At 38.7% G+C, this 18,982-nt stretch overlaps 1 protein-coding gene across 6 annotated transcripts in view; it reads left to right on the top strand.

Annotated features, from left to right (window-relative positions):
* Positions 1-3,402: 3,402 nt before the first annotated feature.
* LOC109419701 (chondroitin sulfate N-acetylgalactosaminyltransferase 1) overlaps positions 3,403-18,982 on the top strand; it is a 159,777-nt gene continuing 144,197 nt past the window's right edge. For 4 of the 6 annotated variants that reach the window (XM_029877645.2, XM_029877644.2, XM_062853895.1 and 1 more), the window contains exon 1: positions 3,403-4,359. The gene's annotated coding sequence lies outside the window, so the exon portion shown is untranslated. The remainder of the gene's footprint in view (positions 4,360-18,982) is intronic. The other 2 variants (XM_029877646.2, XM_062853896.1) reach the window with 1 other exon arrangement.

Below are 18,982 nucleotides of genomic sequence, written 5' to 3'. Positions count from 1 at the left end.
GATGCACCATAATCATGTTGAGTGTTGTCGAGCAATGTTATTGTTTATATTGGAAATGTAAATATTGAATAAAATAGTCGTTCGTGATCGTCAAACCGTACGCAAGTGTTTTTGCTTTTACTCCGGTCCGGAAAGTTCCTTTCTCGTTCCGCTGTTGTGTAGTTCCGCTGTGTGATAGCTCCAACAAAACAGTCGTACGCGGTAACTCCAATTGTGGAAGTCTGCTCCGCTTCCCTTTAGCAACGGAATGTTGCATGATAGATCCTTCGCGGTGGTTCCCATAACCTCTTGAAGGTGTGATCGGGGGACTCCAGGGAGAAAAATGTACTCGATGAACAAAAAGGAACTATATTTAAACGTCTATATAACACGGTAAATAGTTGAGGAAAGAGCTGGGCTCTTCACCAGGCTTGTTAATTTTCATTAACATGGGTGTTGCTAAGGGCTCCTAATAACGTGATCCAGGGGGGAAGGGGGGGTAGGCGACGCCCGATTGCCTACTACGCCAATATGCTGGTATTCTTTGACAGATTCTTCGCGGTTTTTTTTGCGATTTTTTCGGGTTTGTCGGGATTTCTCCAGTAATTCCTCCCAATATTTGTTCTGTGATTCTTCAGGGGTTCCTGCCAAACTTCCAGCCGGAATTCCTCTCAGGGTTCTTCCAGATATTTCTTCCAGAATTCCTGTAGGGAATCTACCGGGGGTTCCTTTAGCGATTTCTGCCAGGATTACTTTAGAAAATCTTTTGTAAGGAAAATTTTGAAATTTTTATGAAGCGTAACGCTGTTGTAGACTCATTCCCTCCTTCAATAACGTTACGTTGTTTATGAGGAGTCTCTGAGTGATTTCAACGGATGAAGAAAGAATACCGTGAGTATTTATAAAGAGTATAGAAGTTGTGTTAAAATAGAGCTTGAAAAAAATGTCAGATAATGACATTGAATAACTTTTTTTTACACTACACCATCTTCTTCGTTTTCTTCTTCTTCTTTATGGCTCTACGTCCGCACTGCGGCTTGGCCTGTCTCACTTCAACTTAGTGTTCTTTTGAGCATTTCCACAGTTATTAATTGAAGGGCTTTCTTTGGCTGCCATTACATGAATTTGTATATTGTGAGACAAGTACCCAGAAGTCGAGAAAATTTTCCCGACCGGAACGGGAATCGAACCCGTCGTCTCCGGATTGGCGATCCATAGCCTTAACCACTAGGTTAACTTGAGACCCCACTACACCATAGACTTCCATTTTTTCGTGAAATCATGTTTATTTTATTAAAGCTTGACTGTTAAGACATAACAATTTTTTATGAAGAATATTGTGATATAGCTTGGGCGTTAATTGGTTAAGAAGGAGACATCGGACTGCCCCTTGGAACCCACCCACGCATCCTCACGATGTGTTTTCAACAGCTGATCAACACGTACTTCCGCATTGAAAATCAGCTGACATCGCATTTCCACAACCTTCAAAACTAATGACTGCACCAATACAAAGTGTTACAAAATGTTCTCTCTGCCCCACTTCCATACATGTATGAGTGCACGGTAATGAGAGCGTGTTACGGGTATAAATATTTGTTACAATAATAAGACAGAATAATTGTTTAATGTGTTTAAAGTACAATATTCGTTCGTTCCTTGTGCTACATATTGAATTTTAACTTGTAAATATTACCCTAGTATTAATTAACATTTATAGGGTTCTGGCAGGATAGAGGCCAATGAAGTGCAATCCTATTTCGATTGCCAACATCCAGGCCATTTCGGGCCGCGATTAAGTACTAGATACGTAAACCTTTCCCTGACACAGACTTCAAGTCATAGAGCTCTAGTATCGAAACCCGAAACGGGATGCCCGATTAGGATTAGTTTTCCTAGACAAAACCAAGCTATGAATACAGCAACAAATACTGTGAACTAAGAGGCAAAATGCCAACTAAAATACAATTCCAGGATGACTGATGGACCCAAACCAATAAATGAAACCTCGTCATCCTATGATCGGAAGATGTTATCCATCTGGATAACAGGGCACGTATATGTTTTGTGTCGTGTTTCGTCAATTTGTGATGTCTCTATATTGTGCATTTGTACGGTTCTATGTATGCCGTGAAGTGTTAATGGTTTGTAATAATTAATTTCTTTTATTTTTTGTAACATGGCGCCCAACGTGGGGCCCTTGCATTTGTAGGGTTCCATGTTGTATTTTGTAACATGGCGCCCAACTAAAAAACCCCGTGTATACAAATGCAAGCTAGTTGGAAGGATTATAACTTCAGTCTTAAGGCCATTTTATTTTTGTGGACAGTTAACCTCCATAAAAGTAAAGTTTAGTTAAGGTTAGATTAATTCGTTACGTGATTTAAAGAGCAGTTTGGCTTTCGGGTAACAATCTTTAGTTTTGAGTTGAGGTGTTTTCTGGGGACTTGTTAGTCCTGTTCACCGCTACGTTTCTGGAAAGCGTTGTGGCTTTCGGGTAGCATAACTCGTTTTGGTTTTGTTTTGAGTTTAGGTTAAGTTGTTTATCTTTATCGTAGTGTTAAGTATATGGCCTTAACACTATTGTTATGAAGGATATGAAGCATATGGGAGCTGAATTTTTCGTGAATCGGTGCTCGATTCACGAAAAATTCTTGCTCAAACGTTGGATTGTGTTACGGGTATAAATATTTGTTACAATAATAAGACAGAATAATTGTTTAATGTGTTTAAAGTACAATATTCGTTCGTTCCTTGTGCTACATATTGAATTTTAACTTGTAAATATTACCCTAGTATTAATTAACATTTATAGGGTTCTGGCAGGATAGAGGCCAATGAAGTGCAATCCTATTTCGATTGCCAACATCCAGGCCATTTCGGGCCGCGATTAAGTACTAGATACGTAAACCTTTCCCTGACACAGACTTCAAGTCATAGAGCTCTAGTATCGAAACCCGAAACGGGATGCCCGATTAGGATTAGTTTTCCTAGACAAAACCAAGCTATGAATACAGCAACAAATACTGTGAACTAAGAGGCAAAATGCCAACTAAAATACAATTCCAGGATGACTGATGGACCCAAACCAATAAATGAAACCTCGTCATCCTATGATCGGAAGATGTTATCCATCTGGATAACAGGGCACGTATATGTTTTGTGTCGTGTTTCGTCAATTTGTGATGTCTCTATATTGTGCATTTGTACGGTTCTATGTATGCCGTGAAGTGTTAATGGTTTGTAATAATTAATTTCTTTTATTTTTGTAACAAGCGAGCGGAAGTCATTCAAGCTCTCCGAGAACATCCGGTGCTTTTGATCCTTTCTCCCCCCAGAGAGAAAGGAACAACTTTCCTCCCCTATGATGAAAGCTCGCACCTCCGTGTCCTGACGGAGGATACTAGAAAAACTCCCGCATTGGCTCCATCGGCATTCAGTCTGCGTTGACTTTTCACCCGTTTCGGTTCGGTTGGCGTTCGCGCGGTGCGGATCCAGGAGCAGAAAGGACCTCCACTACCAGACAGCATCTCAAATGACATTTGCATTCTCCAGAACATTGTCACCGCTCGGTTGTACCATCAACAACAACGTTTCGAAGGACCTCTCGAGACTACTGGTGGACTAGTGTGCGACGAAGAGTGAGGGGGTACAGTGAGTTTCCAAGAAAAAAGAAGCCCCTGGTGTGGTTTTCCCGATTATCATCGTTTACATTTCCTGGTTGTTGGTCGTCCGTCGCCGGATGAATGAATGGGTGGTGATGGTGAATGAAGAATAGAGCAGTAGAGCTTTGTGGAAGCGTGTGCCGCAGCAAGTGAACTTCCTCCTCCTGACTCGGTGTGGGCATTTGAGGCAGTTTTGTCGAATCGTGTAACAGGGAAGTGATACTTTGTGTTTGTGTTCCGCTACCATGTGGTTTCCTGGCTGGGGAGTGCAGAGTTTTGGTTGCTGCTGCATTTGGCCCATCGCGGAGAGAGGATAAAAATTACACACGCGAAAAAAAAAGGATAATCGCAGATTGGCAAAGCTGCAGGGAAGGAAAAGCCTCCCGGAAAATATTGATTGCAACAAAGTTAATTCTATTTTTTTTTTTGCTGCTGCAATACTGATGGTGGGATGTTTCTGTGGATGAGGAAAGTTGACGGTGGGAGAGTTTTTCTGTTGTGAGTATTTTTTTGTGTTGATCTCGTGCATGATACAATTTTGTGAGGACGAAGTTGAGGCAAAAAAGAGCATTAACTTGCAAACGTAGCAGGTTTGAATTGGTCGTGGTTTTGTATTTACATAGTTGTTTGTGGAATGAAACAGCTGCAAAGCAAGTGCTTACGAATGCTTTCTACGGTTGTGTAAAACAAGTCCTGATTGAATGTGCATTGTGAGGTAAGTTAAATGGTATCAAGTAGTATTTATTTCCTTTGATAAAAACGGTAATTATGTGCACCATATTTTTACAGCTTTCTTGGCGAAAATTCACTGCAGACCTCCCCTCTCGTATACTTCTGTCCATAAAAAATTTAAAATGTATAAGTAAAATATCTTCGGGATTTATGAATTCATACTTAATTAGTTTAAATTTTCGCCTATATGGTGCATTCTGTGTATCCTCGCCTTTGGCGTTTTTCAAACGATACCGATCTGGTTTTTATTGCTGCTGTTATTTGTTGTGCTGTGGTTGCAAAGAGTTTAATCTTACCTAGTGTGGCTTCGGTTAGGGAATATAAATCTCCAGCATAAAAGAACAGCATCGATCGATCTTTGCAGACTTATGCAAAATGGTACAGCCCAAGTGCACAAGTCCAAGAACCTTACTTTCGTAAGGTGAAATTCTGTCTAGGCAACCTTGTGAACATCGTGTTTGCTAATTTCAATTAAAATGAAATGGCTAACTCGCGTGTCATGCCACGAGCCTGTGTGCTTGCCAACAACGCAGTGAGCTTCCAGTGAGCTAACAGAAAGCTCTTCAGTCTGCGGAACGATCCGGCTGGAAAGTCTTTGTGCAAATGTTTACAGTTTGAATGAAGTCAGTCGGTCGAACAAAATCCTTGCAAAATCTAAGGATTTCCGAGTGCACGAACTTCGTTTGCCTAAACCCGACTTCACTTCCTCTGATGAGGAAGTTTTGGTTTCCTCCGATGTGTAGACATTACATCTTCGGATAAACCTGATGTCTTTTCTTGTAGTTATGATTCTCTGGCTTCTGCTTGGAGTATCAAAACTATAGAATCAATGGAGTGGGCACTAAATAGTTTTGCTCCTTTCAAATCTCCTGGAGCAGACGGGATATATCCTATTTTGCTTCAGAAGAGATTTGATTATTTCTAACATGTTTTGAAAAAAAAAAACACTTGTTTGCTGTTTTGTTACTGAGTATATTCCCAAATCTTGGCTGAATATTACTGCAAAGTTTATTCCAAAAATAGATTGTGCATCGTATGAAGAAGTAAAGAGTTACAGACCTATCAGTTTGACCTCTTTTTTTTCTGAAATGCTTAGAACGCATTGTGGATCATCACATCCGTGATGTTCATCTGGCTAACGTGCCTCTTCATGTGAATCAGCATGCTTACCAATCTGGAAAGTCCACTGTGACTCTTTTACACAAGGTTGTTTACGATATTGAGAATGCATTCACTTAAAAGCAATCCTGCTTGGGTGTTTTCTAAGATATCGAGGGAGCCTTTGACAATATGCCTTTCGATGCCATACTGGAAGCCGCACGGGGTCATAGTATACATATCTCCAATGATTTCCAATTGGATTTTCCAAATGCTCAAAAACCGACATCTCTTCTCGACATTTCGTCAAGCAGCGATTGGGAAATTGAGTGTTTGTGGATGCCCCCAAGAGGGAGTCTTATCACCACTTTTGTGGAATCTCGTAGCAGTACTCTATTGAAGCAACTCAATAATAGCGAGTTTCCTACTTATAGTTTTGCCGACGACTACCTAACATTGTTAGTCGGTATGTACATCAGCACCTTTTTTGACCTGATGTAAAGCGATCTTCAGATAGTTGAGGGGTGTTAACGCCAATATGGCCTTACGGTAAATCCGAGTAAAACATATATTGTTCTTTTCACGGAAAGGCGAAACTGTAATGGCGTACAACCTTTGCGTCTCTTTGATTCTGAAATCAATGTGACTGAACACTGAACAGGCAAAGTACGTTGGAGTTGGAGTTGGAAATGCCAGCGAACCTTTGATGAAACTTTGGGACTAAAACCCAAGTATATTATTGGATTTACACAACTGTTGTTCAGCCAATATTGGCCTATGGATGTTTTGTGTGGTGGCAAAAAAGCGAAGTGAGTACGATTCAATCAAAATAAGCCCATCACAAGGGATGTGCTTAATGGCGATCTCTGGAGTGTTCTCTTCAACTCCCACGGTAGGGCTCGAAGTTCTCTTTGAAATTGTCCCACTACACATTCATCTCAATCGAGAAGCACTTTCTGGCACTCGCCACTTACGGGTACACGCTTCACTAGAGGAAACTCCTGCGTTGTTTCCACTTTTGGTGAATTGGGGCAAAGTTGTCCTTGCTCCAAGTGATCTCAAAAATGCTTGTAATTTTCCATATAGGTCATTTTACACGAAATTCCCTTCCCGGGAAGAGTGGACATCTGAATATCTGGAGAGAAGTATTTCAGACGGCATCGTATGTTACACTGATGGCTCCCTTCTCGAAAGCCGAGCAAGTGCTGGTGTGTACACTCGTGAGCTAAGGCTACATCAGTCTTACTCACTTGGTAGACACTGCATCGTTTTTCTGGCCGAAATCTTTGCTTTTATGTGCGGAGTACAATCAGAACTTCAGCAGCACGTAATGGGTAAGGTTAAGTCATATACTTCTGTTCAGATAGCCAGGCTGCTATTAAAGCATTTGTTCTGGCCAACTCTAGGTCGAAGATAGTTATCGCTTGTCGAACTCAAATCGTGGAGCTGAATTCAGCAAACGCTGTTCACCTTTCATGAGTACCAGTCCTTCTTCCATCGCTGGGAATGAAATGGATAATGTGTTGGCTCACACTGGAGCATCACATGACTTAATTGGCCCTGAGCCAGCTATTCCGATATCGAAGTGTTGGGTAAAGCTTCAGATTGACACCTGGACTGCCACTCAGCACAAACAATACTGGAATAGTTTGGAGTCATGTCGTCAAACAACATTTTATTGTACTGAGCCATCTCTAGGGGTGGCGAAGTATCTAACTAATCTGTCTAAGCAGAATTGCAGCATGCTGATTAAAGCATTGGCTGGCCAGTGCCGGTTTAGCTATCACATGACGAATATTCAGCAAGCTGATTCATTTGTATGTGATAGCTGTGAATTCGATTGTGGAACTTCGTATCATTTGATATCTTGCCAAACATTTCTAAAGGTCCAATCTGCAGAAGAGAGGCTCTCTTTTGTTTGCCTCTCTTTCGTTAATATCTCAGCTGTTTATTTGAATTATGATTGTCTCATAGTAGGATGGTCAAATCAATCGTCTTTTGATTTGTACTGCAAAAATAGTTGAAAAGTGTATCATTACATTGTAATAATTGAAAGAGAAAGTGAACAAAGAGAGACTCTCAAATGCAGATAGGACGACCTATTGAAATGTTTTGCCTGATATGTAACTGTCCAGTTTTTGACTTCAGAAACCTGAATCTTCAGGCTGTTATGTTCTTCTTATTTTCTTAACCCGCTGTGGTAAAGAGGTAAAGGCTCTCTTTACGCTTCATGTGTTATTACAGTGCCCTTTTCAGGGCGCTGGCGCTGTTTGAACCCATTGTGGTGCACTTATGCGTTAGTACCCTCTTCCATGGTAGTTTTTCCTATTTACCTACCTGTCCCTATCCCCATCCTAATCCTCATTTCCTTTCTTTTCCCTCAGGCGGACAATGTAATAGATGAAAGCCTATATGGCGATGTAACAAATGTCCCAAATGGAGGATTACGTGCTATTGTAGGCGGGTTTCTGATTACTGATACCTAATAAGTGGTGTTGGAGATGAATGGTGCGGAGGTTCGCTTTGTGGGGGGCAGAAAAAATACAAATGGGATTTTTAATATTATGATTTCATATAACAAATGTTTTTTTTTTTGCATTTTACAGTAGAACTTTTAAATCTTTTGCTTCTTCTTCATATCATGCGTTTCAGTTGAGATACACAACCTTCTTGCACAGTAACTGTGGCCTACAAAAGACAGTAGTCGGATGCGGAAGTGGAACGAGTTTGCTCAGCTGGATCTACTTCCGCTGCTTTTCTACTTCAAATTTTCGGAAAAATACGTTTATCATAACAGTAAATCCGGGATAGGGAAAAGGAAGGTGAGGGAATAGGATCGACATAATCGCATAAGCGTACCACAACGGGTTCAAACAGCGCCCTGAAAAGGGCACCTAAAAAACGCATAAAGCGTAAAGTAAGCATATAGCTACTTACCACAACGGGTTCAGAACAACAGAACATCCTGAAGATTCAGGCTCCTTAGGTCAGTTTCACTTAATCAAGTGTTTATCGAGTACCGTAATCCGGGGTCAAATTGATCACTTTAAAACAACTTTTGCGGATAACATCAGTGTCTGTTCAAATATTGCCAAAAGAATTTCTGTAAAACTAGTACCCTGTGGATCTCCATGGAACCTTTTGACAGAATTTTGTTCAAAAAATTTAAACTTTAAGTTAAATAACTCTAAATATCAAAATATTGGAAATGCCACTTTGGGGCGAAATTGATCAGTATAGAATTAAGCATCGGTTGGAAAGGAAAATTTCCTTCTCTACTTAATTTTGCTCTTCTAAAACCAAATATCGCGTCTAAAATCTTACAACTAGTGAATTTAATACTTTAAATGCAAAATTAAATTTTGAAATTTCCCCTTAAACGCCTGAAGGTAGGCAATTTTATTTGCAATGAGTGATTTTTATCACAATATATGACTATTTCCTCATAAATGAACTTTTTATAACTATTTCATGTTCTGATCAGCTGCATAACATCCCAACCAAGGCTCTACAAAAATGTTAAAACAGAGAATTTACGGGAAGTCCTATTAGCAATTGATTGTATAGTAACAATGATTTCAGCTAAATGGGAAATACATTGCAAAATCCTTAAAAAAAATAAGGCAAAACTAATTTTTTTCTAAAAAAATAAAATTATACACTCATCTATAGACATCTACGAATCAGATGACATAAAAAGTTGAAGATCATTACCACGCTTAAGAGTGCCTAGTATGGAATTACTATGTAGTACCCGAGTGATCAATTTCACCCCGCTGATCATTTTGACCCCGGTTTACAGTACTCGGAAACGCAGATGCGTAAAAACTGGATAACTACAATCAAAAGATACGAAGTTCCATAGTCGGATTCTTTGTTAAGATATACAAATGAAGCAGCCTATCGTGGGCAAAATCATAAGTAGGAAAACCACACTGAGTTATCTCATTTGTGCTTCTGCTACGAGATTCCTTAAAAGTGGTGACAAGACTCCCACATGGGGGCATCCACAAACACTCAATTTCATAATCGTTGCTTGACGTAATGCCGAGAAGAGATGTCGGTTTTTGAGCTTTTGGTGAATCCAATAGGAAGTCATTAAAGAGAAACAGGAAAACCCGTGCGGTTTCCAATATGGAATTGAAAAGTAGGGTAATTCGCTAATTGTTGAACACTACCCAAATGTTGAACAGTTTCTGAATATTTTATTATAAATCTTACTTAAGTAATTTTCATCCAACGTAAACGTATGATATAGATGCATATACATGTGGGTCACGATATTGCTCTAATTAAGTTACAAAATTATACATATTTCTCGTCAAAAAAATTGATTGAAAATTTTGTACCGCTGATGACACGAAAACTGCACAATTCTTAAGATTAATTTTAAGAAATTGCTGTTACGAACTAAGCTTTGCGGGTACATCGACCACAAATATCAAAGGCACACCATAGTTACAAGAACTGGAAGGATGTCATTAACAGTTTAACATTGTTTAAAATCACATTTTCATTGTAATTTAATTTGAAAAAAATATTTTTCTTATCACACTATCATTATGCATCCATGATCCAATTGTTGAACACTGGCATAACCTACGATGTTAGCTTGACTGCTAGTTTTTTTTTTTTCAGTTTACCTAACCGTACATTTCGTGGGGTTTCAAAGGCATTCCAGGGATGTTCTAAGGGTGTTCCAGTGGGCTTCAGAAAGATTCCAGTGGTTTTCAATGGGTTTCAAGGGCGTTTCAGAGGTGTTCAAGAGGAATTCAGAGTGTTAGGGGGTCCCATGGGTTTCCAGAAGAGTTTCAGGGGCTTTAAAAGGCGTACTTTTCTTCTGTCGTTTTCGCTTCTAATCAAATCTTTTCAGCCATTTTTGCATCTAGTCATCTTTAAACCGATTTCAGTCCACTAGAGCTCTCTTCAAATTTGCGATTCTTTGTCATTTAAATAAATTGTCACTAGCTCGAACTAGCTGGGCACAAAACACAAAAAACCCGGAAAAAATCCGCCAGGGTGAAAAAATCGGATGTCGGGTCAAAGTCGGGTCAATTTTTATCAAATGTTGGACCACTGTTGGACCCACATCGGGTAACTGTCGTGTCTATGTTGGGTTTGGTGGCCAAAATAAAAACAGGTGAAATATACACTCCCGTTCAAAAGTTTGGGGTCACCCCCTCAAAAACATGTCATTTTTTTAGGCCCATATCTCCGCCAATTTGCGTCCGATTTCAAAACCCTAGGTTTCATTCAAAAGATAATAAGTCAAAGAAACTTTGAAGATGATTTAAAAGAAACTTTTTCAAAAAATTTTGTATGTAAACTTAACCCAAAGTTGCCAAATTTTCTAAAAAATGAATATAAACTTACAGCAGTGTCGCTGGAAGTTGGGTCGACCAAATTTTAAGATGAAAGCGCTAATATGACCCATTTTCTATTAGCTTTCAACTGCTTTTTACAGAACTTAGCTAAAAAATCTAGAAAAAAAGTTATTAAGTAAATTAATCCTTGATGTCATCGACCAAAAGTTTGGGGTCACCCCTCAATATGATGTATCGGCCAAAAGTTTGGGGTCACTATCGTAAAACATGGAAAAGTGATTTGGTGATATCTTCGTCATCTATAGTTCAATTTTAATTATTTTTGGCTCATTTCAAAGATAATTAACTAAATTTACGTTTGATGTCTTCAACTTAACGTATTTAACTATTTTTGTATATAAACATGTTATATAAAGTTAGCACATTTTACCACGCTTCAAAAAATGAGGCAACTTTACGTTAAGTTTTAGTAAGTAAATTTCAACAAATAAGGTATGCACACAGCAAAATCTAGCCACCGCATTTTGGATAGAAATTTCTCTATTTTCAACGAATCGTGGCAATCTCTGGCGCAAATGAAAGCTTATTGTGTAAGGAATCGAAAAATATTTACTTCGGGATATATTTTGACATTGTGTTTAAAATAGAGTCAAGGGAACAAGAAGTCCTCGAAAAGTTTTTGCACAAACGTGCTGAAAATCTGACAATGTACATTAAAGCGACCGTCCCCGCAGACCTAAGTTAACTTTCAAGTATTCGGTTCTATACATCATTACAACCTGGAAAGGTTGCAGATCAACTTAAGAGCAAGAAAAAATCGAAGTTTGGCAAGTAATACATAGTTTGGTCAACAATATGAATTTGTGGTTTGAAAAACCGAACTTTTAGAAATACATGTACAGCAAATCATCTTTTTCACTACGGGAAATGTCGGGAATAATTGCTGGCACCCCTTATTCAAATGCTTAGATATTGTGTATTGATTTGAATTGATTTTTGTCCCCTGTTTTTGGCGGAGAATGCTTGCGTTTGTATGTAGCAAACTATGTAGAAATTGTACTGGATTTTTCCAAAAAACGTGAAATCTCATACACTTCAAAACTCAACCCAATTGAAAAATATTGAGTAACCGTGAATTGGAACCTTCAAAAAATGTCAAGTACGACAGCTTTCATCGAAAAATAAGATTGATTTTGACACAAAGGTGGTAAAAATTTCTTGGCATGCGGTCGAAGGTACTGTGCAAAACTTTACGGAAGGACTCAAGCTCAAAACTCGAGATGACGGATATAACAAGTCAAATCAGCAATGTCTTGATGTTGATTTAAAGTAAATTGATGATTTTTTACGATGAATTGCTTTTGGTTTGAGAATAAGTTGGAATGAATTATTACTGCTTGTTTTTCTTTGGCCAGATTTTGCTGTGCGCATACCTTATGTGTGGTTCAATGTCTATGCAGTAAGTATCATTCATTTTGTTTCAAAAAAGCCAAGAAGAATTAAAATTGAATGAAAGATGACAAAGATATCAACAAATCACTTTTCCATGTTTTACGATAAAGACCCCAAACTTTTGGCCGATACAGCATTTTGAGGGGTGACCCCAAACTTTTGGTCGATGACATCAAGGATTAATTTACCTAATAACTTTTTTTTCTAGATTTTTTAGCTAAGTTCTGTGAAAAGCAGTTGAAAGCTAATAGAAAATGGGTCACATTACCGCTCTCATCTTAAAATTTGGTCGACCCAACTTCCAGCGACACTGCCGTAAGTTTATATTCATTTTTTTAGAAAATTTGGCAACTTTGGGTTAAGTTTACATACAAAATTTTTTGAAAAAGTTTCTTTTAAATCATGTGCAAAGTTTCTTTGACTTATTATCTTTTGAATGAAACCTAGGGTTTTGAAATCGGACGCAAATTGGCGGAGATATGGGCCTAAAAAAATGACATGTTTTTGAGGGGGTGACCCCAAACTTTTGAACGGGAGTGTAGGTTGATGTCGGGTTATACGTCATCAATTACGAACAAAGCTTCAACCGTTCAACAATTGGCAAGAACCGTCCAACATTAGGATGAGCTAGCTTAAGGAAGCGTTCATCATTTGGGTTACAGACTTCCCATACAAATGTTCTATTTTCTCTTAGAAAATGGAATTTAAGGTAATACAAATTCAATGGGCAGTATAAGGGATAAGTAGATTTAGACGTTCACTGGATATTTTTCAACTAAAGTGGAATTATGCACGGAAAAACTAACGAAAACCAAAATGCCGGTACTAACCGTTCAACAATTGGCGAATTACCCTACGTGTTCAAAAGTATCCTGGAAATCCAAGAAAACACCCCAACAAAATTGCTTTTGAGTACATGCTTTCTTGATGTCGTGAGCAACATTTCAGTAAGCATGTTGGTTCCCATGGAGAGGCATGTTTGCTAGAAAAACATCACGGATGTGATGCTCGACAAAGCGTTCTAATCATTTCATAAGAAAGAGATCAAACTGATAGGTCTGATTTTCATACGATGCATTATCCACTCCCGGAATAAACTTGACAGTATAATACCGCCAAGATTTGGAAATATCAAGGCTGTATACAAGTAGTTTTATCAAAACATGTTTAAAGTATTCACATTTTGGAGATTTAAAAGGAGTAAAGCGATTTAGTACACATTCAATCGATATCTATTGAGTTCATATAGACTGTTTCAGAAATTATAAATACACTAACGATTGACTGCCATTTCAAATTGAGCACAATATCCAAAAAAGTTTCTTCAAGCTCTTATAGTAAATATTCTAACGAAGCAAATAATACCAACTTTGTTGATGTTTTTTTGTAAAAGTTAGAAGATAGGGCTCTGTAAACTAGATGATTAAAATTTTAAGTTGCACAAAGTGGTCAAAAAATATAGCATAGTAGAAAAGGAAAAAATCTCATAAATAAAATAATCAAGTTTCAAACACAATCAAAGTTACTGTGTCGATAAGAAAAGTTATTTCTCGATAGGTAAAAGTAATTTTCACTGGAATATTTGATCAAGAACCTTCATTACGGACCTTCTCAATGCAAAAATTTTTGTTTCAAATTTCGCAACAACACAGGTAGCGATAAACGTTAAGCAAACGAATGTCTTTAATAGTGCTTACTGCATTCTTTTTTATGGTATGACAAACTTTGCCATTTGGAGGATCGAATGAGTTGAAAAAATTAATTTATTTCAATGAAATGTGTTTAGAACATCTAAGAAACTGTGTGGTAGTTCTTATATTTCGTAGAAATCCTCTAAAAATAAGAAACTTGATGTCAGAAAAAATGTTGTGGAAATGCCTTCATCGATTTTTCCCAGGTTTTGATGAAGGCATTTCTTCGACAACTAGTTAAGAAAGCGAATATGATAAAAGTTAGATAATTTGAGGCATTTAGTGATAAATAATGTTTAAATCATTAAAAAACACCTTTGTGCAAATTCAAATTTGAAAAATGAAGTTAATTGTTCGATAACTCGACTGTTCTTCAAAATATCATGACAATTGAAAGGAAATACAAAAAACTAGAGCACAATATGCTGTATTCTGAAGTAAGATGGTAGAAATCATCAAAACGGATCATTTTATTGAATAAACAAAGTGTATTTATAATTTCTGAAACAGTCTATACGAATATGTTTTATCCACACATTCGGAGAAGTGAGTATTGAATAAGCAATTAAGCATTCTAGGAAATCGTCTTCAGAGGATGTTAATTGCCGCTCGAGGCATGACACGCGAGATCGCCATTCCATTTCTACTGAAAGTAGCAAACATTGGGTAAAACGCATAATGCGAAACCAAATAGGGTAATTTTCCAATTGTTGCACGGCTAAAAACTCGCCTATTGTTGCACACTCCATGTTATTCTTATGAGGTGTGCAACAATTGGCGAATTTTTAGCCGTGCAACAATTGGAAAATTACCCTAGGTGTTAATTAAAGCTAAGACACCTAGATAGAAATCCCTACGAAAGTAAGGTTCTTGGACCAAATTCTTACAATCACAACACAAGAAAATAACAGCAACGATAAAAACCAATGCGGTATCGATTGAAGAACGCCAGAGACAAAGATACACAGAGGACACTGTGTAAAACGCATAATGTGAAGAGCCTTATAGGAGTGATAATTAAAACTAATAAACAACATACTAATAATCCTACCCTTATTAAGCCTCGCAGTTGAGGTTTAAGAAGGATAGCTGATTATCTCGGAGAAACACAAGGACAACTGCAGCATTGGCCGGCCGTGGCGTAATGGCTACACGTTTGCTTCATAAGCAGATGGTCATGGGTTCGATCCCAGCCCCGTCACTTTCGTCTGTTGCTCTTTCCTCCTAAGAGCAGCTGACACTGACCCTCTTCGGAGCCAATGGCTCAAATGGACCCGGATACTTGGACATCGGCGAACGGCAACTCATAATGGACCCCCAATCGGACTGGAAACAGGAACAACCAATAGCCACACATCAGCTTCCTCGTGCTCATCATTCTACCATGATAGGGTAGAAAGTGAAAGCAGCGCAACGGAAACCAGTTGGATATAGTAGAATTAGACGAGAATACATTTAGGTGCTGTACAAATTGTATGTACAGCTTCCAATTGGAATCGCTCACGCAGTGCCCTAGTGGACAAAAGAGCTGTAATTTAGGTGAAGTGATTGAAGAATAAAACTGCAGCATTGCTCCGGTTAACGCAGTAAATTCCCTAGAGAAAACTCTTACATATCTCAAGAGAAATCACTAGAGATATCCTTGGTGAAATTCCTGCAGAAATCCCTGAGAGTTCCCAAAGAACGATTCGAGAAATTGCAGGAAGAAACCCTACAGAAGTTGCTGAAGGAATCCCAAAGAATTTCTGAAGAAACCTCTAGAGAAGCTCTCGGACAAATCCCTTGACAATACCACATTTATAAGGAAAGCCCTTTGTGGTAGGTACATAAAATTATAACAGTCGGTTACCCAACATCAAGAAATATGTTCTTCTGACTTGTTAAAATTAATTTAAAAATAAAATGTTTACAGTGGCACTTGCGATAAACGTGTGTTTCAATTGAAATTCATTACAGCCAACTATGAAAGCATGAATGGTTCTATTCCACAATAGCACATTGCTCACACTTTTCGACCACAATGGATCGCAATAAAAGAGAATCCCCACAATTAATTTCGTCTTCCGGCGTGGAAATATAAATTGTTTCCTAACGCACATGCACAAAGCATCGACTTGAAATTATTGCGACCTATCCTCCCGGCCATACGACACCAAAGCTCATCAACCATTTAATTGGACATAAATCCTGGCAAACCCCTAATGCAGCAGCAGCAGTCAGTGCTTTGGCGTTTGTCTAAAACGAACGCGCATCTGTTTGCACAATTCGTGCCCATCATCTCATCGGGGTCATTAAATGTGAAACCATCGTCATTGCTGCCCGAAATTGTCACACAAGCTGCCACTGCACTGGTCTCCGCACAATTCGGAGGCCTTATTGAGGGCCACCGTATGCACAACGGGACGCTACGGTGAGAAAGAAAGTCAAAGTTTTTTTTTGTATTAACGAGATTTTTAGCCCTAGGCTAGTTCATCTCGGGACCCACGCTTCCCTTCCAAAGGAAGAACCCACATTTTGTGGGTTTGTCGGATGTGGGATTCGATCCTAGGTCCGCTCCAAGATCAAAGTTTTCATTTTCAAAATTATTTACAATTTTTTAGATTGTACCTAAATAATGTTAAGCATTTCAAACTAACAAATGCACAATGGTGATGTTGGATTAACGAATATGTTCCAAAATGCCGATAATAGTTAACATACAGCTGATATTGATGTAAATGACATCATGCTTTTAGGGGAAGGAAGGTGTTTTGCCGAACGTGAGCCTTAAAAAAAATGTGACTAGGGAAAGTGAGGTTAAAAATGGTCGATTTTTGCGTGACAAAATTTGTGACGTGACATCCTTTGTTACTATAAACTTAGGTCTACGTGGTTTATGAACGAACTTTGAGTAAATTTTTCGAATCACTCATGTTCTACAGCAAACAAATATTTCGTTTGAACGTGAACTATAAAATAATATCATCAAACGGGCTCACCAATTCATATCTATCCAAACATCTACGCTAAGCAACAATTAATCGCTTCTTAACCGTGCGACATCAGAATCGGAAACATTACGATGACCTGAGAAAAAATCCTAAAGAATTCAGTAGCGCATTGGCCTCCTGATTTTTTTCGAACTAACCTGACAAGGGGAATTTCGTGCACTTGAAGAACAGATGCGTGAGTTTTATTGCTCACATATATCCCACTGTGCACCGCCGGCTCCAATATCACTTTTTAGAGCTAGCTGTTTGTATGAAAGTGCTGAATCCATCTTTTGTGCAATAAAAAGCGGAAACGGGAAGTTTACTTCATTAAATTGTCCCTCCTCCTCCCTTTTGCCAGTCAGTATCAGGTCAGCGGCGATGGGGAGGGGATAGGTGTCAACGAAAACTGCTAATGGTGTCGTTTATCTTTTAGCTCGCACTGCAGGGTTGACCTTTGCCTTGGCGCCGGGCCAACAGATATAAAGGTTATGTATGTTGTCTAGTTATTATTATCGAAACTCCCATAATATTAAACGAATCGAATAGATTGCCAACTTTTTCACTTTCGGCTTTCTCCTCCAGAGAAAGGAAATCACCCCAGGAGGGACACTGAAATTAAAATCGGATGTGATATAAAATAGATTAAATCTAATCGCTGGCGTGCCCTTTTTCGGTCGAGCGAGCAATGCCTTTTGAAAAGAAGTAAGCGAATGGCATTAACCGAAAATTGCTTTCTACACGCTAAGAAAATGTTACTCTAAAATGAGTAAGATTCACACAAAACTGAGCTAAACTGGAACAGCTCAAAAAATGAGTAAATTGCATTTCCAGCGATAGCGCTAGCCCAAGTGCAAAAATCCAACTAGTTTAAGCCGTATAATATTCTTCGCATCATCAAGAATATTATACGGCTTAAACTGATGAGATTTTCGCACTTGGGCCAGCGCTATCGCTGGAAAAAAAATTTACTCAATTTTGAGTTGTCCCACTTTAGCTCGAAAATGAGTGAATTTTCTGACCGTGTATCCATCGGATTGTAAGTGTAGACACAAAAGCTCGTTTCACCGTGGTGGGAGGATTTCTCCGGAATTCCAAGTCCCCAAGAAGTGGCACAAGGACCAAGGACGAGTGAATGTATTGCAGCCACGCACGTCGGCGTATCGTGGTACGGTGTGAGAGCCATGCCACGGTGCACAGCTATGCGAAATATTTTTATTGGATTTGACATTTTGCCACCCGACAATAGAAAAGAAAGGAAGTTTATGTGCCAGAGTGTGGCCGTACGCTTTTCTTGTTAATTTCTTATTGCTTTCGTATACATAGTCTTTTCCTTTGAACGTACACAGTATATTAGAAGGCATTATGCTTATTTGAGACACAATGGTTCAGGTACTAATTATACGAGTAAAAAGCAGTTTGTTTTTTAACGCTGAGGGAAGAAATCCACTTCGTCATATGCGCTAAGTCCCGTCATGTTAGACGGAAATAGCCTATTATCACAGAGAACAGAAATCCAGGCTAGAACAAATTTCATTCGGAAAGTTGTGTAAGGATTTGAATCTTTACTTGAGCGAGGTTACAGACCAATATACGATGACAACACTAACGCCACCAAACACCATATTGCCACAGTCAGTGGTGAATTGAAACATTTCAAGTGGTGAATTAAATTAGTATGGGAAATTAACCGATTGCAGCGCCACGCTATTGCCACTTGTGTTACCGATTTCAAATGGTCGTTAAATTCCTTACACAGTTTCGGAACTGGACTTGGATGTCTGTTCTCTGAGCTATTATTACAGATAATCCAATTTACCTTTGCCAATGGCTCATCAGATGGAAGCAAAAAGATGTAGACTATCAATAATCAGCCCCTATAGCACTGGAAATGGAATAATTACGCAAAATTTCACGTTTCAATTTCACTCCATTTACAAGTTGACTTTTTTTTTTTTTTTTGCATACGACGAAGAAAACCGCACCAAAGCGACAGCTAGCTGAATTGTTCTTATCACCGTTCAATTTTCACTTTCTAGTTCAGTTGACAACTGCCCTTCGTGCGCGACACA

Source organism: Aedes albopictus, chromosome 2 (assembly GCF_035046485.1).
Source record: "Aedes albopictus strain Foshan chromosome 2, AalbF5, whole genome shotgun sequence".
Lineage (NCBI taxonomy): Eukaryota > Metazoa > Arthropoda > Insecta > Diptera > Culicidae > Aedes > Aedes albopictus.
Note: the sequence above shows the minus strand (reverse complement) of the source record. Positions and strands in the feature narration are given on the sequence as shown.